Source organism: Lissotriton vulgaris, chromosome 2_1 (genome assembly GCF_964263255.1).
Source record: "Lissotriton vulgaris chromosome 2_1, aLisVul1.2, whole genome shotgun sequence".
Taxonomy (NCBI): Eukaryota; Metazoa; Chordata; class Amphibia; order Caudata; family Salamandridae; genus Lissotriton; species Lissotriton vulgaris.
The window spans coordinates 846,426,710-846,451,983 of record NC_141687.1 but is presented as its reverse complement, the minus strand read 5'-3'; the positions used below and the strand labels follow the sequence as shown (position 1 = coordinate 846,451,983).

The 25,274-nt window shown below is 45.2% G+C and overlaps 1 protein-coding gene and 1 pseudogene across 1 annotated transcript in view; one reads left to right on the top strand and one right to left on the bottom strand.

Moving 5' to 3' along the window:
• The window catches only part of DRC11 (dynein regulatory complex subunit 11), a 931,905-nt gene that overhangs the window by 54,411 nt on the left and 852,220 nt on the right, over positions 1–25,274 (top strand). The gene's annotated exons all lie outside the window — the stretch shown is intronic.
• LOC147731279 (snurportin-1 pseudogene) lies at positions 590–23,514 on the bottom strand (annotated as a pseudogene).

Below are 25,274 nucleotides of genomic sequence, written 5' to 3'. Positions count from 1 at the left end.
AGAAATATATTTGTTTAAAAACGTATTTCAGGAATGTGATGGGCTTTACAAAGGTTGTACAGGCTCAAAGAAAATCTTCAGTAATATAGTTCACAATTCATAAATGTTTCTTCATGCAGCTGGTCTATGGTGAAGAAGTAGTATCACAAAAGTGTTAAAGAAACGTTACCTTTTTATTATAGATTTTAAAAGTCCAGATCAGAAACATAACGAACACTCAGGTTTACAAATCGGATGAGTCCTTCCAGAAGGAGTCTTCCTCAGTTATACAGAGACTACAATTGAGTGTTTGACCAGGCAGCAACCCTCTTCCATACTGGAGAATCCAAATGTCACAAAACCATTATAAAATATGAACTACTGGAAGTTAAAACTAAACTAAGAATAACAATGTCTCTCATATATACATGTGTACTGCTCAAATTGGATGTGAGGAACAACAGTTTCTCTGGGTTACCCAACATTTTCAGAACACCTTCACATAACAGCCTGTAATAGGATATTTTGCACTAATGAACAGAAGAGCAAAGACCCTATTCAGTTTCTAAAATCCTCAGTAGCTAGGCACATTCACAAAGAGACTCTCTTCACTCAACAAATCTTTGTATGACATTAACAGTCTTCTTCTGTTTGTTTGAGGAAATGTAAAGTGGTGAGGTCTTTCAGTACCACACCATGCTGAGTTTCCACTAGTGAACAATCAATATTACTGATGCTTCAGCTCTCCATTTGTCCATTTTTTGAAGGTTTGTTCTTGAAAGGATCATCTTGCGAAGAGGGTGTCGACAAGTCTTCAAGCTTATAACATCCATTGGCAGCTCCTGGCTTCACTCCACTGTCCCCTCTGTCAGACACCATGTACGGTTTGAGCCAGCCAACCAGTGGCGTGCTCCCAGGGGTATAGTGGGTCATCTTATGGTAGAACAGGAGTCCATCCACCTTAAATGTGAACTCTGTAGACAACACTTCACAGATTCTCTCTGGTGAACATGCAAAACTTTGCAGCCTCACAAATTTACAAAGGTCAAGTCGGGTTATCACATCCAGGCCTTCTTCTTCTTGCACTTTGGACTCAATCCAGAAGAAGCGCAAATCCGTCTGACAACCGTACACAGGATGGCCCCTCCAACACATAACATCCAGGATGTGGTACGTTCGGGTAACTTCGCAAAAAATGCAGTCAAGGATAGTGTAATCTTTTCCAAGAGCAGAGTTCTGCTATTTGTCTCCAGGCAGGAGTGAAGGAAATCGGTTCACACAGTAACCACTCTTAGTGTATGCTGTCTTAGAGCCCTTGGATGCTACAACAAGTGATCTTTTCCTGACAGGACAGATAACCAAAAGCCAATCCTGAGTCAATTCTTGGGCAACATCCATCAGCCACTCAGATAGCATCAACTGGTTGGCATAAAATGTTGATAATGTCTTGCCAGCATCCACATCCACATTGACTTTAGGACATCGAAAACCTCCATGTTATTTGAGGTTGGGTTCCTCTCGATTCTTCCAGAGGTTGGCTGGGCCTCACTGCCTGTGGGTGTACATCCCTCCTGGTCTTATGGTGAGTTAATGATAGATCATCAGTGCACGTTTGAGTAGATTTCCTTTCCCTGTGATTTGTATTTGCGATTGATAAGAGTCTTTGATTTTCTTGAAATGAGAGCTCCTTAGGGACTATTTTTTATGTAAGGTCAAGTCTATTTATTTTTCTTGGTTTAGATTTTCCTTGGTGGGTACTGTTATTATTTGGGTTGTCCACTACGTTCGCTGACGACCAGAGGTTTTTTGAATTTCCTGTTGGTTTGTCAGCAGTCCTTTCTAATTTGGAAATTTGTAATTTGTAATTTGTAACTGGGTTTTGTATCGCGCCAGCTCACCAACAGGTCTCAAAGCGCTACTGACCAAGTACAGCAACAAGAAACAGGATGAGAGTATAAGAGTGTCTGAAGCTAGTAACCGACTACTGAGGTGTAAGTGCGTCTTTGAAGAGTAGGGTCTTCAGGGACTTCCTAAAGTGGAGGAGGTTGGGTTCTCTATGAAGCGCCCCCGGTAGCTTATTCCAGATGATAGGAGCCTGAACTGAAAAGGATCTGCCTCCTTTTGTTGCCCCCCTCCTGGGGTCTGATTTGGTGGAGATCATCAGTTTTCATTTTTGGGAGTTCATTTTGTGTATGCCATATACCTTCGACTTGTAAGCATTGTGCATTATCCATTAGTTGCCAAAGCTCTGGTTCATTCACTGGCTGCTTTGTGGTTGGACGTTCCATAGTTCGATCTGGATCACATGAAGTTGTAATTTCACTTTTGGTTCTACCATCCTAATGCGTTCCTGGGGTTCTATCATTTAAATTTGAATTTGTGGGGCATAAATATCAACACTATGTTCCTTTTTTCCATCTGAAGCCAGTGCATGATAGACCCATCCTTGTTGCATTTTCCTTTGTTGGGTTTGTTTAATTAAAAAAAAAACGTTCTTGTTTTTCCTGGATAGATGTTGAACTTTCAAAGTTATTGTTTTCAGAGAAGTGGTTGTTTCAGAGCTTAGGTTTAGATAAGAAGAGGGTTTACTTTCAAGTTTTGGGTCAAATTTTGGATCCAGGGCATTATTACTTGATATGTATTTGGTGTCACTCCCCTCATTCCCGGTGATTTCCTGTGATTCCTCCAACCTGACCTGATTGCCATTTGACCTTATCTCTAAGGTAGCGGGTATTATTGGAGAATCTTTTGCTCTAGTTCTATTTGTTTGATCACCCATATTCCCAGAGAGCTCATGAAAGTCTTTGTTCATGTTTAAATGCGAATCATAATTCATGCTTGAGTTCAGAATTCAGATTACTAATGTAATGGAATGCCAGGGGCCCGTGCTTAAAAAAAATATATTTTCAGCAGGAGCCTCGTACCCAGCACGACAACTGCAGAAATGTTGAAAAATAAAATGCTTTTTTGGGGTCCCTATGGGTCCCTTCAAGAGGTCTAGGGGGTCGGGGTATTTCTACCCTGGACATTTCTTTTTTCTTTTAAAGTTTTTTCTGGGACTTGGCTCAAGCCGAGTTTCAAGATGGCTGCCAACACGTCCTGGTTTGAAATGTTGTCAGACAATCAGATCTCAACACGAGATTGGGAGGGGTCGCGTATCCGCTGTGTTCCAATATATACAAATTGAGATTTTCTTTAATATTTCAAAAACTACTTAATGGATTAAAACCAATTCGCAAAAAGGTTGCATTCTGGACCAACAGCTACCTTTCTGCCAAATTTGGTGCAATTCCGTTCAGCAGTTCAGGCTGTAGTCATGTCCAAAATCTCAATGGGAATTAACATGGGAAAAACTTGATACGGGACTTGTGAGAAGCAAGCCTGGTATATAATGTCCACGTATGTAAGTGGGCAACTTGCACAAGTCCAGACAACCCTTATGATGATTTAAGAGTTCTTAGACAACCGTGGAAAGCTCTCCAAGTCGTAGCTGTGGAGATCAGCCTTCAGGCTTAGTCCAGAAGGGGTGTGAAGCAGCTTGATCTACCAGAATGCAATCTTATAGTACAGACTAAGTGAAAAAGAATCACACAAAGTATTTATGAAAATATTATTTTTATATAATGCTCTCTAACACGTACAAATATCTCCTACCCGAAGATATGCACAATACACACAATACTTTGCAAAGAAATACAGGAAATAGCACAGAATACACAGTGGACCCCAGGTGGGGACCAAACCATATACTAAGGAAGTGGTATAAGAACCACGACTCGAGTCAAGACAACGTAGAAGTGCTGGAAACCGAAGGAACCACCCTAGGTGAGTGACTAGTAACCCCATGCAGAGAGTGTGCAGTGTGGGAACATGACTGCGTGCTCCGTACAAGTCTACGTGTATGTCACGGTGGATTTTTAAAGATTAAGGACCCTTCCCAGTTGACCCTGAAGAAATCCCATAGAAGACAGAAGGTTGGAGAGCCACCTTACCCTTGGATACCCTAGTATCCACATTACCTACACCAGGGAAGCCGGGTGCATACTTGCAAAGTGGTGTAGGAAACCGCTGTCGAACCCAATGGAGAACTTCAGCAAAGTGCAGCTGCTGAAGACAGAGAAAGTGTGCGGTAGAATCTGAAGGTGGATTCTAGTTGAGAGGTACCTGCAAACAGAGGGTACAGAGTCTGTGTCCCTCAGGAGTGACCAGGAGACTTGGAAGACAAATGCCCTCCGATGTCAGGTGTTTCAGGAGAGTTGACGATGACCATGACTCTGCAGCTGTGAGAACCAGGCGATGCTGAGGAAAACCAGGAGCCATGTATGGGCTGTCCCACGAAGTATGTCGAGTGCTGAGGGGTCAGTTTCCAGCGAGAGCCTTGGCAAAGGCAACCAACGCAGAAGTTGAAGAAGGTGCAATGTCGGAACCAGCACGGGTCAGGGGAAAAGCAGTGGAGGCAGGGCAGGCCCTGTGCAATGAAGAGATCCCAAAGAAGCAACGATAACCCTCAACAGGACCCACAGGCCAGAGGCATTGGAGTCGCAAGAGGACCTCGAGCAGCTCACCAAAACATGCAGGCCACAGTGCACACGATACAATGTGGACAAAGATTTCGGTCACTGGAGGTGCTTGCAGTTGGGGCCATATGGAGCCCGAAGATCTTGGTGGAAGGAAGCCAACAAGCCTTAGCAAATGCCAGATTCCTTCAGGTGTGTTTGATGCCCACAGGCCTTGGAAGGTTCCTGTATGGTGCACAGGTACAGACGATGCAGCAGATTGGAAGCTAGATGAAGTCGATCCCAAACGAAGTCCAGAGTGCCCAGATGGTGGAAGAAGAAGTGGTGTCTGATCTGAATCTTGTCCCATGACGATTCTAGGGACCCACCCACAGGTAAGCCCTTAAGTAACCTAAGTGAAGGGTTGGGACGATTCAAGGGACCCTCCAAGGGGAGGGTCTGGACATTGGTGGGGTTAGTCCCATGTCCTTTTTCTAGTTTCGCTCCAGAGCGGGAGCCAACAGCTCCCAGAGCTGGTTTGAACTGGACTATGCATGGGGACACCAAATGTGTACCTCATGCAGACTTAGTGATGCTGGCAAGTGCACCCACCCGGTCCCAATGCACTAAATCCTATATTGGAGGTGGTCACACCTCCCCATGACAATATGCCTATTGTTCTGCCTTCCCCTGCTCGAGCTTGGCTCAGCAGCAGGAGGGCAGAATCGTGTCTCTGGTCAGAAGTAACTATTTTGTGCTGTCCGGGTCTAGAAGGCCGGCACCGGGAATACTGAGACGCTAATGGAGGACTCTTCCAGTGCTTGGAATCATAGCTCCCACACTGTTTACGGTGTGGGGATATGATTCCAACATGTTGAATACCAAACATGATAGGATTCATTGCAGGCAGTTTTGAAATCGCATAATTACGCGGTGCCCCTCTATATGGTGTATGGCTTCTTCACTGACAACCCTGGAGAATGGGATTCATAGGCTGTAGGGGTGTCCTGCCATGCAGGGGTACCCTCTCACTTAGAACCAAGCACCCTGCCTTCAGGATTGTAAAGGTGTGCTATAGTGGGGACTTTTAAGTGCAGTGACCCTAGATATAGGAAACCTATATCTTTAGTAAGTGGTGCTAGTACCAGCTTACACAGGCTGCAATGGCAGGCCTGTAGTTCCATTTTGAATGGTCTCTCATGGGTGGCATAATACATGCTTCAGCCCATGGGAAACCTCTGCAGTACCTATGCCCTCGGTACCTTAATACCATATACTAGGGACTTATAGGGACTTATAGGGGGACCCAAGTATCCAATCTGGGAGGTACCTAGGTTCTGAACACAACAATTAAATGGAGAAAGGAGATAGACTGGGGTCCTGATTAGCAGGATCCCAGTCAGACTCGTCAATAACAGCTTAGCACCAGGCAAAAAGTGGGGGTAACCGTAAAAGCGGGTCCTACTTTCCTACAGGCCTCCTCCTTTTTCTCACCCCCGCTTGACAGATCACCATGAAACTTTCAAAACAGCATCTGGAGTGAGCATCATACTAATTTTCAAAATTTTACAAGGATTCGACGAACAACGTCAAAGTTATTGACAAATGAACAAAACACTTGTCCTATGGGCACTATATCCTAACTGTAACTACCTACTGGCGACAGCCAGTAGGTTATGTATATTCTGGTAAAATTAGGCGGTATGGAGGGGTAGAATGTCAGTCCCAAATTAAGTATCCTTTATTGGCTGGGGGTCACTATTAGATAGTATGGAGGGGTAGAGTGTCAGTCCCAAATAAATTATCCTTTGTTGAGGAATATGATTATCTACTATGTAAACATCCGCAAATCCCAGCCCTGTATTTATTGTCAAAATGACATTAAAATGTGTGTATACCTCCAGGGAGGCCAATTGTATCATCAGTAGGTAGTTTGTTGGAAAACACCTCGAGATATATAGACTATTTTTTGCAGCCTTTTGTACGTGCACTGCCCTCTTATCTCAGGGATACCTCGGATTTTCTCCAAATTATTGGGAACCTGGCATGGAAACCTGAGTATTGGCTGATTAGCTTTGATGTTACCAGCCTTTACACAAGTATACCGCAAGACTTGGGTATAGATGCAAGTAAATACTTTCTGAGGGGCAGATCACTTTTGCATTTGACACACACCGACATGCTTTTGGAGATGATGAAGATTTGTCTTCAAAATAACTATTTCATCTTCCATAAACAGTTGTACAAACAAATCCGGGGGACGGCGATGGGTACTTGCTTTGCTCCCAGTTTCGCAGGGCTTTACCTGGGCTGGTGGGAGAAGCTAGTGGTGAATAACATCTCCCACTTTAGTACCCACGTCGTCCTCTGGGCGCGTTACATAGACGACATTTTCTGTGTTTGGGGAGGTACATTAGAGGAGGCTAAAGAGTTTGAAACCATCCTCAATGATAACTCTTTGAATTTGCAGTTCCCGAGCACAATGAGCGAAACCCAATTAGAGTTCCTATATGTAAAACTGGAAGTTAACAATGATGGCCTTTGCAGCACCCTGTTTTGCAAAACAACAGCAGATAACAGCCTGCTACATGCAGAAAGCTGTCACCCTCCCAACCTGACCAGGAGCATCCCTCAGGGGGAACTTATAAGAGCCAAACGCAATTGTAGTACCCCAGATGGGTTTGATCAAGAAAAAGAACTAATGAATAAAAGATTTCAAGAGAGGGGATACAGTCGAACCATAATTAAACAAGCAGAGGATCGAGTTAATCTTCTTAAGAGAGAGGACTTACTTATCCCCAAGGAACATGATAAAAAAGAACAAATTCGTTTTATCACTACTTATGACAGTCAGGCATGGGAGGTTCGTCGCAGTTTGAAAAAATACTGGGATGTGCTTAAATTAGACAGTGATTTAAAAGATGCTATAAATAAAACTCCTTCAGTAACTTACAGGAAAGTAAGATCTCTGAGAGATACTTTGAGCACCACATTAATTAAGGAACCACGAAAATCAAGTTCGGTCCAAGGGATTTTTCCGTGTAGGAAATGTAAGGCCTGTAGACACAGCCACAATTGTAAATCATTAAAATTGTCGCAAGATCATATTGCTCATAAAATTATCAAACATTTACATTGCAACACTGATTTTGCAATTTATGCACTACGTTGTCCGTGCAATAAATTTTATATTGGCTGTACAACAAAGCCAGCAAAATTGAGGATACTAGAGCACTTGAGGGCGATAAAAAATCTGAATCAGCAATACCCAGTGGCCAGGCATTTTGCAGCTTAACACAGACAAAATCCTGATTTACTAGAGTTTACTGTGATCGACTGCATTGAGAACAAGCATTTACAATGCAACGGTTTCGCCTTTGGAAAAGTTAGAGCTATTGGCATTGTAAATGACAACATTTTTATTTATGTGTTGGCTTTGAAAACATAAATAAATGGCATTGTCATTTACAAAGCCAATAGCCTAATCTCTTGCAAATGCGACACCTATTGCATTTGACCCACACACACACAAAACTGGATCACAAGAAGGGAACAGAGGCACACACAAAACCGGGTCACAAGCAGGCAACAGAGGCACACACAAAACCGGGTCACAAGCAGACAACAGAGGGACACACAAAACCGGGTCGCAAGCAGGCAACAGAGGCTCACATTTTACTAGCAAGCTCGCCTTGGAAGAAAAGTTATTCACACAGCTTGGAAATGTGCAAGGTGGGGGCCCCAGTTCATACCACGCGCCCCCTTCCAACTTTGAATAAACTCTCTACAGATAAATACTGATAAAATGGCCCAAAAATACATTTGAATACATAGAGACAGAAATGTTAAAAAAAATAAAATCGGGAGCCTTCATCATAACTTTATCCATTGTCAACAGTTTGTTTGACCTTAAATGGTAAAGTTATCACAGTACTGTAAACTTTCCTTGGTGTGTATCAGGGCAGCAGAAAGCGATACAAATTATCAATGGTGAAGCACTATACAAATGCAGTTACTGTAAACCAGTGTTGGACAGCCGCATCTTAAGGCTTTGGATGGTCATCTTTAATAATAAATAATAATAATAATCAACATTTGTAAAGCGCACAGTCTCTAGGCGCTGGGGGCCGCCGGGAAGATTAAGCAAGCTATTGCCCAGTCACATGGTGCTGGGCTAATCTGCCGCCGGTGCAGGGGATCGAACCGTGATCCGCAGATTCCTAAGTCAGACGCCCTAGCCGCGGCGCCACACATCTTTACAATACTTCTCATACATTCACTGTATTCATTTTGAACTTGTAAAGAAATGCTCTAAAGGTGTTTGGCATGGTATGGAAGAGCGCACCCATTTCTACTTGCTGTAGGCAATTTTTGTAGCAATATCTTGCGAATCAACAGTAAAACGAAACCCTCCAGACCATAAAATTGGATGTCAGTAAGCCAGAAAACCGTCCACACACTGGCCTGTCAGACCAGCTCCTTTGGCATGGCGTATTTCCCTACATGCCAGCCCGACCCTGCATCCTTTGCAGCCTCTCGTTGATATACTGCCCGTCCCTCTCCGCGTTAATCTCCTTGTCCCTCGCGCCCCCTCTTCGTGACATAATATATGTCCCTCTTGCCCTCCGACCCCAATACGTCAAGTGCGCCTCCCCTCCCGTCCTCGCGCCCCACTTCCTGTGTTCGGGCGGCCTGCGCCTGTCTCCTGGATACAGGCCGCGGCTCGCGCTCACCCCGGTCCTGCTCTGTACACACCGGTTGCCTGGTGTAAATCTAGCCGCCAGATCTCCGAGACAGGAGATTGGACGGGGATAGGAACGCCATGCCGGCCGCGGTCAGGCCCGAAAAACCCTCACGTAAACATTGCTAACTTCATTCATTCCCGCCCTCGCTGCCGCGGCTTCCTCGTGAGAAGGAATTCAAGCCCACAGCAAACACACGGTGAGTTTATAGCAACCAACCGGCCCCGGGCGCGCAAAAAACCTCAGCAGCCTCGACTGCTGGTAGAGAGAGCGAGGGGCACAGTCTCAGAAAGAGTGGCGGGAGAGAGAACATTCTTCAGGACCAGGGTGTGAGGGAGATTGGCGGGAAGGAGGTTGGGGCGATAAGCACAAAGTGAAAGATGTAGCAATAGGGGTCAGTCTGGAATAGCCTGGTGGGATTTGGATATGAGAAAGCCGGGCATGAAACAGAGGTGCATCGAGCAGTGAAAGAGGTGTCCGAGGTGGGCGGTAATTATGGAGAAAGTAATGTTGAGAGAGGGGTATACCCTATCCCAGAGGTTGCCGAGAGATCCTAAATTTCCCTGCTGTTAGCGTGAGTACCATATCCAGTTAATTCTTTGGATTATGGCTCATGCACTTACAATGGAATAATAAAACAGGACTACAAGTACCAGAATGCCAAGCGAAAACCTTAACTGAACGAGCTGCCTACCCATGGACCTGTGAAACTATGGAGCTCGGGAATGTAGATAATAACATAGTGTAAAGGTCGGCGGTTAAAGGAGAGCTGTTTATGTAAATGGAAAGGTGGTAATAGAGGTCGAGGTAGCCGGGTAGTCCTAAAACTGATGACCTACCAGTACGTGATGTGCGCTGAACGTGTATTCCGGGGAGCGTGGCTATACAGGGGTGATAGGGACAAAGTATATATGTTAATGAGAGAAGAGAGAACAAGTCAGGTCCCGGGCCGGCAGCCAATCACAGCGCGGGCCGGGGAATGACGTCACGGGGGTGTCCCGGCCGGCAGATTCGGGGGCGTGTTTTTCGCGCTCTCTCCTTCCCATTGGCTGGAAGGTAAAATTCCAGCCAATGGGAAGAGGAGAGGGCGGGAGTTAAAAAAAGACTGAGAAACGCCCCCGAATCGCGTTCCGACGGGGAAAGAATGATTGACAGCCACTCTCTTCCAATGGCTAGCCTCCATTTATGGAGCTAGCCAATGGAAGACAGAGGTGGGACGAAGGCCCATACTGTCTCTAACATTAGATTTAGCCCTGGGCGGAGCACCTGCTTTGCAGGTGCTACGGCCAGGTCAAAACCTAAAAAGGAGAGGGGCGGGAATAGATGGCTGGAACTGCGGAAACTCGAGTCCAAATATATCATTCAGTCACATTACAGCCAAAAGGACATAATGTGGGGGATGAGTTGGCAATTCATCTGCAAACCTGGCAAGTATGTTTTTTTATGATTGTGAAATAATGACAGCTGCCTAATGTAAATCTCCATTCCTATGATTTTAATTGATTTTAACCTGTATTTCGTGATCGGACTGAGTACATAACAGTATGGAGTAAGAGCATCATTGTCTTTTTGTTTGCAGGAAAAGGAGCAATTAATTGAACTGATGGATGTCTTCGCCCACTGGGGCAACACTGAGATAAATGAACTATGTCCCATAAAATAATTCGTCCCCTACGGAGTATGGGAATCAATATTTGCCCACTGGGGCTTTATTGGATATTCAAAAATGGGCATTATCCAGGGACATGGATACATTGACTTAAATAATAATTACAACGTGTGGTTCAACAATGTGAAATCCGCTTTGTTGAAAACGGCAACTTTATTGAATACCACGAGGTTTTGAATAAGTAACAATGTAACGCTCAAAGTATGTTGTGTATGTTGTTTGATCACGTGTACGTTTGCAAAATATGCCACTATCTCTTTAAAAGGAATGGCAATGGACGATACCTCCACCCGTGAGCCAGAGGTCGGCTGACCTCGAAACGCGTAGGGTATTTTTCTTTGTGCCAATAAACCTTTTCTGCGCACTATTGGGGCCTCGACTCTGGTTTTTGTGAAGGATTTACAACCAGGAGGTGACTGAAAGTTTATGAGTCGGCAACCCTGCCGAGCGCCCGCCGAGAAAAAAAGAGGCAAGAGCACGCCGCTTTTTGTGTGTTTGGATATATATATATATATATATATATATATATATATATATATATATATATATATATAACCTGATATTGCAGCACTCTAGCTCTTATGTTTGCCACCGTCTTGACATAACCTGAAAGCATTTCTGGTGATATTTAGTTAGTTAGCACAGGAAATTCAGTGACGTGATATTACGCATGGGCGCCCATTAGGATGGTGGGCGGATCGCCCCCGTTGGGCCGGCGGTAGTCACCGCCACCCCGGCGGGGGCAATCCGCCCGCCATCCACACAGCAAAGACCCCCCGCCATATCATGATGGCTGGGGGGTCCGTGGCGTGCAGAGAGACCGTCCACTGCTTTTCCGCCTGTCGACTCGTGGACCGGCGGAAAAAGCGCCTGCATATGGTGGCGGTGTCTGAAAGACACCGCCATCCATATTACAATGCTGGTGTGGAAAGGCATACGGTCTTTGCTTTGGGGGCCCGTTGCGGGCTCCCAGGGTGAAGGGGGCTTGGGGGTGCACATGGGGGGTACCTATGGTACCCCCCCTCATTGCCGTGCACTACGTGGCAGGCACCACGTGGTGCCTGCCATGTAGTGCATGGCAATGCTGTGCACAGTCCTTTTCCATTGCGGGTGGGTCTGCAGCAGCAGATCCACCTGCAATGGAAAAGGCACAGGATGCGCCCGCCAGTGTGGCGGGCGCATCCTAATGTGCATGGCAGGACCGCCGCAGCATCGGTGGGTAGTCCCGCGCTCTGTTACTATGGCGGGCGGGTTATATCCGCCCGCCATCGTCATCAGCCCCTAAATCACCTTTTATTGACAGAGTATTTATGATGAGTATTTTCCCTTCTCAGAAACAATGTAACAAATAAACATTGTTGGTCCTCAAGCACAAAATGTGTCAGCTGTTCTTTTAGTGTTCCTGTGACAATGAAGATTTCCCTCTACAAAATGTGTGACGTTTTTTCCATAGCACTGCACTCTTGGCTTAGATAGCAACATTAATATGTATATTTTGTTGATATTTTTTTTTTAAAAAGCCAATAAGGGTGGATAACTATTACAGTAAGTTCGAGTCATGTAATCAGCAGCTGATTGCCTTAATTACACGATCTGTTGGACTAAGAAACAGTGGGCTTCCAAAGCCAACATCCACGCCAAGGAACCTTTTGAAGGGATGAGAAACCCCACCATCTACCTATGCAGATATAAAACCCATGCCTTTCTCTCTAGCATTCCATTCTGTTTCCCAGCTTGGTATTTCCAGTGACCGTGCACATCTGCTTTGCCAGCAGCCATACAATCATATTTTTACACCAAAGTCTAAACAGTGGACCACTCTCTACTTCTAGTGATTTGCAGAATGTCTCTTCGCTTGGAGTAAACCCTGTGCGTGCATTTTGATGAAGGTTGTAGGCCCAACACAAATTATTTAATATCTAGGGCAATCGCAATTGTCACCACTCCCAGTATGCCAGCAACTACCCTGCCCCAAAATCTCTACTCGACTCTGTATGACTACACCATTTGGAGCAAGTCAGCCCCATCTGAGTGACATCTTGGTGATTTTCCTGAAAGAGAATGAAATGTTTTTGTACCAAAATGGTTGTGAAATTTGATTTATGAAGGTTTTTGACGTGAATGAGATGAAATCGGGCACTGCTTGACAATTTCTGAACATACTCCTCGATCCTTTTCCACTAAACCTCAGTATTCTGCAGTCCACTCCCTGTGTCATTTAATGCTGAGTAGGGGTCTGCAAAGTTCATGTAATTTACATTGGCATGATTGTGCGAAATTTCTGGAAAAACTATGGGAAATTACATGAAATGCATAACCAGCATTTTGTGCTTTATTTTAACATGAAATGCGCCCTCACGTTTTTTTTTTATAGCACTTTCAACAAAAAACGCTTGTGTTTTTTTGTTTGGGTTGTTCCCTTGCATTTGGCATTTGAGGTAAAGTCTTACTGAGAATGGGTGTAATTGCGCAACGTGGTAAAATAGCATAATTTGAGAAATTTTGGACAACAAAAGTAATGCAAAATTAGTTACCATCATTGCGCTAGATTATGTTGGCATAACGAACATTTAATCTATACCTAATTCTGACCGGCAATTTCTGTCTCAGTGGTCTTCACAAAATGCTTTGTAAGGATTAGACAGCAGTGGCCACCCTGAATCAGTGAAGATCAGAGTTCCAATAGGGCGTTAGATTCTGGTGGCCTTACCAGAAAGCTCTCTCAACTCTTCATTAAACTCTACGGTCGCACATAACGAAAGGGCGCCGAAGGTTTTGTATCATATCCTTCATATCAAAGAATGCACATTTTTAAAACAGCTGTGGAGATAACATTCTACTACCAGTCGTTCTTGCAGGAAAATATACACTTTTCACAATCCTAGTTTCTAAGAAGCACACAGTTTTCTGATTCACCCATAAATGTACTGCTTGGAGTCCAGGAACACTTATTCTTGTTAATGTTGTAGGCCTTGAATTGTTGGAATATTTAATAATTTCCTTTTCAAATTTTTACCTGAAAAGCATGTCTTTTGTACCCAATTAATTCAGAAATAGTTCTTCTAGAGTCATTACTTAGGCCAATGCTTTCTGAATCGTCTTTGCTATCTGGAAAATAACTAAGACACTCAGATATTTCTTGGGGTGGTTGGGCTTGCTTGATACGAGGGCTTACCCACTGTTATATTGCTACATCTACAAATCATGCCAGGGAAGCATTTTGATAACCGTATGGTCATGACTGTTCTCATGATCACTTGTATATATTGCTCTAAGGACCTGATGTATGAGAGAGTTTTACCCATTCTGTGTCTATGGTGAAATGAGTTGATACATCAATGAATCAGGGAATTGTAGGCGTGCTACTCACCCATGGCGCTGAAGGGGGAGGGGGAGGGAGGGGGAAGCGGGGTATACCTAGATCTGTTTAGCCAAAGAACCAGGGGCCTTATTTATGAAGGACTTGCGCCGCCGATGCGTCACTTTTTCCCATGTTAAAAGTGACGCACCGGCGGCGCAAGTGCTTCATAAATAAGCCCCCAGGTCTTGAGGGTCTTCCTGAAGGTGTTCAGGGAGGGGGCGCCGGTAGCTCATACCAGGTCTTGGAATGAGGGTTGTAAGTGAAATAAAGAAGTAAAAAAAAGATGTTACTGTTGCCAAGGATGAAAATCTGAGTCTGGCTTGAAGGGATGTAAACCTAAGACATACCAAAACGCTGCATTTCTCAGTGGAGAGCGTTCAGCTCACTTAGCGTTCTCTATTCACCTGACTTGATCTTGCAGGAAGGGGGGAGGGCAGATGGTAAGTTCAGGTCAGCCATCCCAAATGGAAAGCACGTCCCTCGCCAGCAGACAGACCAGGTAACTCAAGAGCTGGTGTTTGCAGTTCAGTAGACTGGAACAATAGTCTGTTGTGTTCACTTTCTTTTCAAACTTCTGGGCCTCTGCCATGAAAGCAGGTGCTGGACCTGAGTTATGACCGGGGGGAAGAGGAGGGAGTGAGAACTGTAGAGGAAATTGGCTGTTCACCTGTGCGCATCGTCCTGAGAAGGATGACAGGCTCTGCGGTTATCCCGTCTCCAAGCTGACGTCAGTTAGTATGAAATATCCAACATGTGGCCTATAAGTCTTTGAAGGCATTGTTCAATTAGCATTTGCCACCTTGAATAATGATTGGTGGGCCAGGTGGTGAGGCGGGATAGCTACCATTGGTGCAGTAGGTGCAGTGCCACCAGGCCCAGAGCGCTGAGGGCCCATTGAACCCAGACTATACTGTAATTTACTATTACAAAAGGAGTCGAAAGGGGCCTTTATCCTTGCCTGCACCAGGGCATATGGCATCTTTGCACTGCTACTGGCTCGGTCCTTCCATCTGCTCTATCACCGAAGCTTGAATGTTAGAGTTCAGGGGAGAGCTGAGCTCATTGTATGCTTCAGATGCAGCCACACACCTACTGAGTGAAGACCCTCCAGGCGAGTGGCAGCTCCTCGAGGGAGTGCTGTGGGGCAGTGGGCCGGGTGGGTGGTAGTAAACTCCGGCACACGGCCGAACGGAGGAAATTAGATAAATAAATAAATAAAATGGATTACATTGCGCGTGCTGCATCGCCATTTGGTGATGCAGCTCGTGCAATGTAATTCGTTTTATTGATTTATTTATCTACTTAACTCCATTTGACTGTAGGCTGGAGTTTACTGTCCCCCACCCTGCCCCTACCCGGCCCCACCCCACCGCCTCGCAGCACTCCCTCGATGAGCCGCCACTGCTCCAGGTGCTAGCAGTGGGAGACAGGAACCAGCAATCCATCATATCAAAATGATTTATTTCAGTAATGACAGACAATGAAGGTGGTGCCAAAATAGGCGCTATGGCGGTTACTGCACGTGGTCGCCCTACCAAAAATGTACACTAATTACTCCACAGAAACACTGAATGTGTTCCTGCTTTATGGCACACTTGATCATACAGCGATTTAGTGACTGCTGCAGCTGTCAGTTCACAGAGAAAAAGATCTTATTTATGTTCATCGGCTGTGGTCACTCACAGACCCCACAGAGGTGTGAGCGCTACATAAATACAAACCCTTTTCCCTTCTCTATCCCTCCACTATTCTTCTCAATCCAAATAACTGACTAACATATCCACCACTCAAATTACTCTCATATTTTCACTGTACTAATTCTAGAGGTCTTAGATTTGGTGGGGGGCTGCTGGAAGTCACTCACCCATCAGAGGCGAGATTACTGCCTCTCTTTCAGTAGACGTAGTCTAAGAGCAAATGCCATGGAGGGAGCAGATCATTCAGCTATTCACCCACGTTTGTCACACGAGAAACGCAGATATCACAGGACAGTCATCAGTCATTATGTGTTCAAGTCCTGCTATCCAATCACAACCTTTGCAGACAATCTAATATTCATATTTAGGGGATGCTGTCCAATTATAACCATCACAGAAGACAGTTTTGTGGTGCAGGTGTACAAACCTGCTGTCACACAGTGGGCCACAGGAAGGACAGCTTGAAGGCGATGTTCATCCATTGAAGTCCAGTCGTAGGCTCCACAGAATGGACAAAAACATCATTGTTTGAGGCTGTTGCACAACACCCGCTGGTTGCGGACTGCCGTCCACCCACAGGATCTGTATACAGAATAATACAGGTGTTTTGCACCTCCTGTCCAGTCCGGCCCCACGTAGGGTAGATGTTTAAGGAGGTGCATGGTCGCGGTCCAGCTGCGGACCCAATCGAGTCTAGATTCATGCAGGGAATGAGCCACGCTAGTCTAATGGCAGGTTCAAGAATCATAATTTTCTGGGGCTTCTGCCCAGCTGCTGACTCTGCTTTGAGACGGGTGCGTTTAATTTGGTGGTGCTGTCCAACTCCAGCCCTCACAGAGAAGACATGTTCATAACTCTGCTCGAGTTCTGCAGTCATCAGCCCACTGGTACTTCCCTGGCTCTGGTTACTTTCAGGTGTCCAATTAGGGCCAAACCAGACTTATCCATACAGGTTTTGGTGCTGCAAAGATAATCATGGACTCATAGGTTGTTAATTGGTGTTCCAGTCACTGGAGTGCACACAGGGTCATTTCTTAAACGTGTTCAAACTTTGGCGAGCAAGCCTCAGTGTGCCGATACATGCAAAGAACTGCTCAGCATCTGTTGGGTCTATCAGAATGCTACTCGTCCAAGGCAGTCAATAAAACTCTAAAGGCGCCCATATAAAAGGGATTCCCTGACATGTGTTCAGATACATCCACCGCTAAACCCAACCCACCCCAAAGCCGGCCAGGAAAGAAAAGGACTGGAACATTCCTTTCAAACAATTACCATTTTAATGGACTCAACCTGAGTTGCACAATATTGTCACCTGTACGGTTACTGGAGGAAGGGGTCTAGGCAACTTAATCATTGGACAAGGCTCTCGTCCACGAGGGTCCTAGAAATGAAGGTGGTCTCTTCTGATCTCCAACCTGGAATTAGTCCTTAATACATAAAAATCCAACTAGAGAGTAGCCTGACCTCAACAGGGAGAAGTAGATTCCTCCAGCTCAATATGAATGTGTGTAGCAATCTCCCTTTGGCCATTTGAGCCAAAACTATTGTGTGACCCGAATTTGTCTGACGGGCTGGAAAGTGAGCAGGATTATTTATACAGCACACATTGCAAAACAAATTGTTCTGTGTCAATTGTGTATGTAAAAAAGGATTTCTGTAACATAATGGAGATTTATGTAACGATGGTGTTAAAGTCGAGTCTCTGGTCTCAATCCTTGTGTTGGTCTAGGTGAGAAGAAGCAGCCCCATCACCCAGGAAAGTTGTACTATTGAACACACTGCCAGCTGCGGAAAAAACTCATATGGAATTTAAAATTCAGGCCTACAAACTTTCCCTATATCTCAAAAGTGAATCGTACATCACTTCTTCAGAATATGCACTTAATCTCACACATTTTTATTCATTAGTTACTCAGAGCCACATGAAATGTTTACTTGGGTCACGGGAGCATACCAGCAAGAATGTCAGTTGTGGCAGTATGAAAATGGATCTTGCTTCAAAACTCACTCCACAGGTTGATCAAGGCACCACTGAGTCCCTGACCTCCACATACTCCAGGTTGGATGCCCTTCAAATAGGACACCGCAGCGGAAAACCATAAAGGGACTTATTTACAAGCCTCTTGCGCCACCGGTGCATCACTTTTACTAAGGGAAAAAGTGACGCACCTGCGGCGCATGTGGCTTGTAAATAAGCCACAAAGAATCTTTACTAACAGTAGCCAAAGCCCAGTGAGGAGTGCACGACATCCTGCAAGACCTCCTTGGTTAACACACAGCCATTACTGTGGGGCGCACTAGGCCCACGAAACAATAACAGTTACTGGGCTATCCATAACGAATAAAATATTTAGACAGATTATCTCTTCCTGACTCAATACAGTTTGCTCAAACGAGGAGTCGGAACACTTGCTGCAGAAAGACTTTCATTGCCTACAACTGATTCTGAAAGGGCAACAGTTGACTCCCAATATCAGGACAGCAGTAAATGGGGAAAACCTTTACAACACACTACCTTTACAATGCAGTCATTTAATCGCAACATCCTTTACAACGCATGCCATTACATTGCAGCCATTACAACGCATATCACTACAACGCATGCCCTTACAACGCATACCATTACAACACATCGTTTTTACCCCTACACTATCCAACACTTACCCTACTGTTGCACTCACTGGAGTGGGAATAGTAATTTTGACCCCTACACTATCCAACACTTACCCTACTGTTGCACTCGCTGGAGTGCGAATAGTAATTCTTACCCCTCCACTAACCAACACTTACCCTACTGTTAACCCCCAAAATTATGAGATGCAATGGTATGCGTTGTAATGGTATGCGTTGTAATAGTATGCGTTGTAATGGATGTTGCGATGTAAAAACTGTGTTGTAAAGGCATGCGTTTTAAATGTTTGCAGTGTAACATCATACATTTAGTAAATGAAGGGGCATCTTGTGCAACTAACAATATATTGCAGCACCCCAAAAGTCTTAGACCGCAAACGGAATGTCCTGGCTCAGGCACTCATATTTGTAATCTGAACGCATAGATGGACAGCATGTTTGTAAGTTTGGGAAGTGAACTCTGCTCTGCTCACAGAGTTTGCAGAAATGCCCGCGCTCCACGTTATGCACAGCTCGCGGACTTCCGAAAAACTCCACTCTGCGTAGTGGAGCAAAGTTTTTTCCCTCGCTCGCGTTCGTCAATGTCAAGGTGGCGAGCGCGAGCGAGGAAAATCCCCTTCTGGGGAGATTTTTCCTCGTTCAAGAATCAACATCAAGTTGATGAGTGCGAGCATGGAAAGTCAACCTACCAGTAAGATTTCTCAACGCAGGCGGACAGATTTCTAATTGCGAGTAGTAGCATATGCTCGCGACTGCTCGGTTTGAGAAACTGTCCGTTCGCCTTGAGAAAGCTGATGCTCAAGTAAAAATCTCTGTCAATCTTGACCCAATCTTTTTCCTTAGGGGAAAAATTCCCTTTAAAAAAGATGATTATCTGATTGTACTTTTTCATTACCTCATTCGATGGTTCACCTATTTTCGTTTCTCAAGAATATTCTTCTTTTGGCCAATCTACAGTAATCTTACACTCTGTCCCTAAATCAGCTAGAACAACAATCTCAAATAAGCCATCTAAGTATTTCAGCAACACCTTTGAAACCTTCACAAACCTCTCTACTTGTTTGTACCACCCGACTGGTTTCTCCCTTAGTCTGTGGAAAGCGTTCATAAAAGATAATATATCCTGTCTCGTCCAAGGAACATGAACACATCCACCACCTGGAACTTCTCTCATCGGACATGCCCTTGCAACTTGCTCTGTCTCTCTCAACGGAAACATAGATGCTCCTTTGGAAACGGCCTCTTCTTTCTTTCTCATCCATCTACCTTTCCATCGTTCTACATCTTCCCACTTCTTCAATCTATTCATCAATTCTTTCATCTGCAACCTTTTTCCAGACGCATTCAAACTCTCCAAATCCTTTTCAGTAAAAGCCAATCTATATGATTTCTGCAACACCTTCGACTTCCCTATGTCTACTCCATATTCACTAGCAGCCTCTGCTATTTTCTCATGCAGATTTCTGGCTCTCCAAGTAATACTTTTACACAAAAACAACTCTTGCTCTCAATAGGTTCCTAATCTGTCTGGACTTATTGTACCAATATTCATTTCTTCCAGATCTACTTTCAATTGACTCACATTTATACTTTGTGGTTGAGGTTTTTGCCTCTGCATTCCTTTTATCCAATCATTTAATTCTTCTGGTGAAGGACCTGCTGAACTCCCTGTCACTGGAAGGATATTCTGCCCTATTCTCCTTGGGTCTATTTGTATACTTCTTTTAGGGGTTTCTGTTATCATTTCACATACCGGAAGATCTAACAATGCATTATTCATGTCAGCCTGTCCATCTTCTCTGCTACTGTCACTGTTCCACTCCTCACGCTACTCCTTGGAACTGTCAACGTAAGTACTTTTGATATATTTTGTCTTTCTCCATACAACGGAACTACAGAACCAATTGTTACTGGCACCGTCTGTGCTTCTGCATTTAAACTTAACTGATTTAATTTCTGGATCTGCTCTAATTTTGCCTTATTTAATATGTCCATTTCCTTTTCTCGTATTACTCTATCTATTTACGAAACCTGTGGAGTTAATGGAGTTCCCATTCGTGGTGCAATCAGAGTCACCTTATTTGGACTTTCTTGATCGGGCGTAGGTCTTTTGGTCATATTGTCTTCTAACAACTCATCATCAGAATAATTTGGGTCATCTCTTAAACTTTAGGTCTCTATGTTTTTCCTTTTCTCTTACGTGTATCAAGAGGGAGAGAGAGGACCAGATAGCTAGTCCAGATCCCCGGTTTATATGTCAATTAATCAAAAAGAGACTAGCTAAGAATGGGGTTGACATGATATTTATATTTTAAGGATCATAGTGACTCAGTTTTGTTTTGTCAAGGGGTGGTGGCACCTGCTGGGTGTCCTTTAAAAGCCCTCACCCACCAACCTAGTTGGTGGCATGCTTCATCATCGGGCCCACCCAGTGACACCTAGCGTGTCCCGGGTGTGCTACGACGCCTGGTTACAGCGGAGCAGGTATGTCACTGTGTGTGCGGTGAAGGGTGATAAGTTGTGAGTTTAAAACGGCTTGGCGGGGGTCCCAGTGCCCAAAGGGTAAAGACACTTTATTACCTGGGCCTCCGTCAGCGGTTAAAAATAAGGCTGTGGGACGTTAGAGGCGAGTTACGACCTCCCACGTCCTTTAGAGTGTCAACATGTTTCAGCCAGTGCCTTATCAATATGCTGGCTTTCTTCAGGACTGATAAAAAGGTGTGTGCAATTAAAACTAGTGGGTGTGTAGTGCAGGCTATGTGTCTACACGCCCTAAAGTGTATCTAAGTGTGAGAGTGGGGATTCCCTTCTCAAGATCACCTGTACATATAACATAAAAAGACAAAGACAAAACATACAGAGGAAAAAGAGTCACTAGGAGATATTTATCATAGGTTTTGACAGCCGGCTTAATAGCGTTGGGGTGCAGGCTATGAGCGGCTCAAGTGTAATGGTACTGGTGGTACCATTATGGTGAAAGATCGCACTAGAACTTCGTAAGTGAAGTGGTTAAAAAAACGATATTTACAACAGTGGTGAGAGAGGTGAAAAAATGAGGCGTAAGGTCTATTTCTTACGCTAGTTTTAAGTTGTTTTCTCTTCAAGGTTATTGATGTGGCAAGGGGTTGGCCCTATATGGAAGACAAAGGTAGGACCACTGGGTTTAGGAGACCTGTGGGGAGAAAAGAGTGGTGGCGCTTACCCATGGTCGGGATGGTAGTTCAGCATACTCACAGGATTTCTGGCCAGCGCCGGCTTTGGACCTGTTGTGCCTCCTTCGCAGAACCGGTAAGTAATGGCCTGTGCTGCAGGTTTATATACTGAGGTTGATTGGTTGAGCGAGGGCACCTGGAGGATGGAAGGAATGGTGGAAAGACTCGAATTGTCGAGTCATGATCGCACTCAGGTGTGTGCCGGTTGCCTCGCGCTGGAGCGCGGTGTAGTGGGCAATGTCCGCACATGCGCGGTGCGAATGACTCGTTGGGCGCATGCGCGGTGGATTAGGTCTGCCGCGCGTGCGTATATTGGGAGTGCTGCCTGAAGGGTCCTATCGGCAGAGTGTGCATGCGCTGGTGATTAGCGCTTCTGTTGTCTTACACGTGCTGGCTCCTATGCGCAGAGGGAGGGCATGAGCACGTGGAGTAAAGCGCACGTGAGGGAAGGGGGTGTGGTGCTGGTTGGTGGCCAGTCTGGAGTGAGTGATTACACTTGTGGGCAAAGCGACCCAATACCTAGGAATAAAAGGTTCAGGGGGTTACTTTATTGAAAGGGGGAAGCCGGACATGATTATGAAGGCGGGTGGGCTGTTCCCTGGGAACACAGTTTGGTCAAGGAGTTCCGGGCCAGTCTGGAGTGAATGATTACACTTGTGGGCAAAGCGACCCAATATTTAGGAATAAGAGGCTCAGGGGGTAACTCAATTTACAGGGAACCGGTTAGTTGTTCCCTGGGATCACAGGTTGGTCAAGGAGTTCCAGGGGATGGCATCGTTCAGACCATGTGTAGCAGTGGAAAGACGGTATATCCATCTCTGCTCTTTGCTGAGAAGTTTCTTGTCATTATTGATGGGGCTTTCAGGGATTTGCTCAATGACTGTCCAGGTAAAGTCATTGGGTGTGTGGTAGTGGGTGATGAAGTGGTTGGTCAACTTACTGATGTACTTCTTGCATCGCATAGTGCTCCGATGCTCGGTTATCCTGGTTCTGATTTTGCGTGTTGTCATCCCCACATATCTGAGGCCACACGTGCATGTGAGTAAGTCAATCACATTCCGTGAGTTACAATTGGTATGGCTCCTTTGGGACCAGATTTTGTTGGGTTCGAGGTTCAAAGTTTTGGTGTGGGATGTGAGATGGCACACACTGCAGTCGTTGCAGGGGTAGTGTCCTGTTACTTTGGGCAGGCCCCATGCATTAAGTATTGTGTTTTCTGGTGGTTTTGGTGGTGGTTTCGGTCGGGTGCTTACTAGTTGGTCTCGCAGGTTGTGGCACCTCTTGTAGGCGAACCTGGGTAGTTCCCAATTCCTCTGTCCTGAATTGATGATTCTCCAATGTTTCTTAATGATCCCCTGTTAATGTTTTTCCTAACAGGAGCAATGATATGCGAGCAGCTTTTATTATTATTTTCATAAGCCCGGTACAAGATGTGAAATGCGGCCTAGTCATGCATTATTCTCGTTTCTTTCAAAGCGCAATGTTAAAGGCTGCCTAATTCTTTCATGCTTTAGTTTACTTTAGCAAACACATGCGCAAAACAGTTTTCCCAAAGTTTCGTGTAATTTGCATGTTCATTTTTCACTGCACACTGTTAGTAAATTTATGGGGGTGTTAATTCGAGCAGGCTTCTTTTGCGAGTTCCTGCTTCATCACCACGTACCTGGTTTGCTGCAAGAAAAATGCTGCTTCCAGTTTTGTCCAGCTTGCATGGCCGGACTGGCCATAGCGGGCACCGGGCGTTTCCCCGGTGGGCTGCTAGGGTGGGGGCCGATTTTAGGCCCCTTGGGGCCGTTTTTGTTACAGGGCTGTTTTTGCTCTATAGCTGAAAAATCAGCACCTGTTACAAAATCGGCCCTGGTAAACAGCTCAGCCGCTCCCAGGGGGGTCGACCGAGCTCTTTGCCAGGGCCAGTTTTGGTTCCCAGTCCGGCCCTGCCAGCTTGCGTAACCTGGAAACACCAGAAGAGAGGAGGAGAGCTTGCTCTTCTGAGGAAGCTGTCTTGATGTGGATTGTGAGATGTTGTGGCATTTTTCCGGCCTTCGCAGTATCTTGGAGTGCTGTGAGGATTATGAATTAGAAACCGGTCCCAGGATGCTTGTTTCCGGTCCAGGGAAGACATGGCTTGGCAGTTCGGGCTGGACTGTTCCCATGAGGCACAGAGTCAGACTGATTTGCATATGGCCATGTCTGAACTGGGGTGGCGGAGTGAGCTAAAGAATGGTGATGGATTAAACCCAGATCAGTTGACTGGGGGTGAGTGTTTGATTTGCTCAAACGCTCCGTCCATCATCCCCTTTTGTACCGCTTTGTGGAATGCATCTGTGGCATTGGTTGAAAGTCCGCACACTCTATCAGCTGTGGAAAGAGAGGAGTTGGTTTGAAACAACCTCCACGCCCTCAAGAGACCAGCCTGGGAGTGCGCTTGACAATGCACAGTGGCCTTAACAACTTTTCTGAAGACAAACTTTATCATCTTTAAAACAAGCCTGTTTGTGTGCGTGGTGACGCTTAGCGGCCATTTTACCGAGTTGAGGTAACCCGTTTTTGTTTCAATGCTGATATGAGTACCAGGCATGCGCTGCAGCAGAGATTACGTATTAAGACAAAAGCAGCCTAACGATCTGTAGGAACGTAGGGGCATATTATCAAGGGGGTTTATCTCCGCTTTTTTGGCTTTAAAAGCCAAGAAAGCGGAGATAAAATTATCTCCCTATTACCTAGCTGTCGCTAACACCAGTTAGCGACAGCTAGTGGGAGATAGCGACCATCTTGGGCCCCGCTTTGCATGTCAGTGATATTTATCACTAATGACATGCAAAGTGGGCGTGCCAAGATGTTAGCTACTGGAAACAGTCGCTAACATCGCTATCTCCTATTACCAACTTTTGGAGACATTCACGCTAAGCGCAAATATCTCCAAAAGCTAACACCTGCCCTGAGCAGTTCTTAGCCATGTTATCCAATGGGAGATGGATAACATGGCTAAGAGCATTAGCTCGGTAATGCATGAATATCGCTGGCTTTTCAGCGATATTCATGCATTTCGGCCGATTTTTATCGCTTAGGAGATAAACCTTGATAATAGCAAGGTTCCTAAGCGATAAAAATCGCCGCAGCTCGGCGATAAAAATATCCCCGCTAAACCAACATAGCGATAATTATGTTATGTTATGTTATGTTATGTTATTAACTTTTGTATCGCGCGCAGATGCCGCAGCCAAGAGGCGTCCCGGCGCTTTTGGAGATGGAAGACATAACACAACAGTGATGACCAAAGCACAGTGCTATACAGCAGAGAATAAGTGGGTTTTTAATTGTTTCCTAAACTGCAACAAATCGTGGATGGAACGAAGTGAAGCAGGCAAAGAGTTCCATAGTGAAGCCGCCATAACCGAGAAAGAGCGTCCACCCATTCTGGACTTTTTAAAACGAGGAACAATGGCCAAATTAGACCCTGCAGACCGAAGAGCTCTAGCAGGGACAT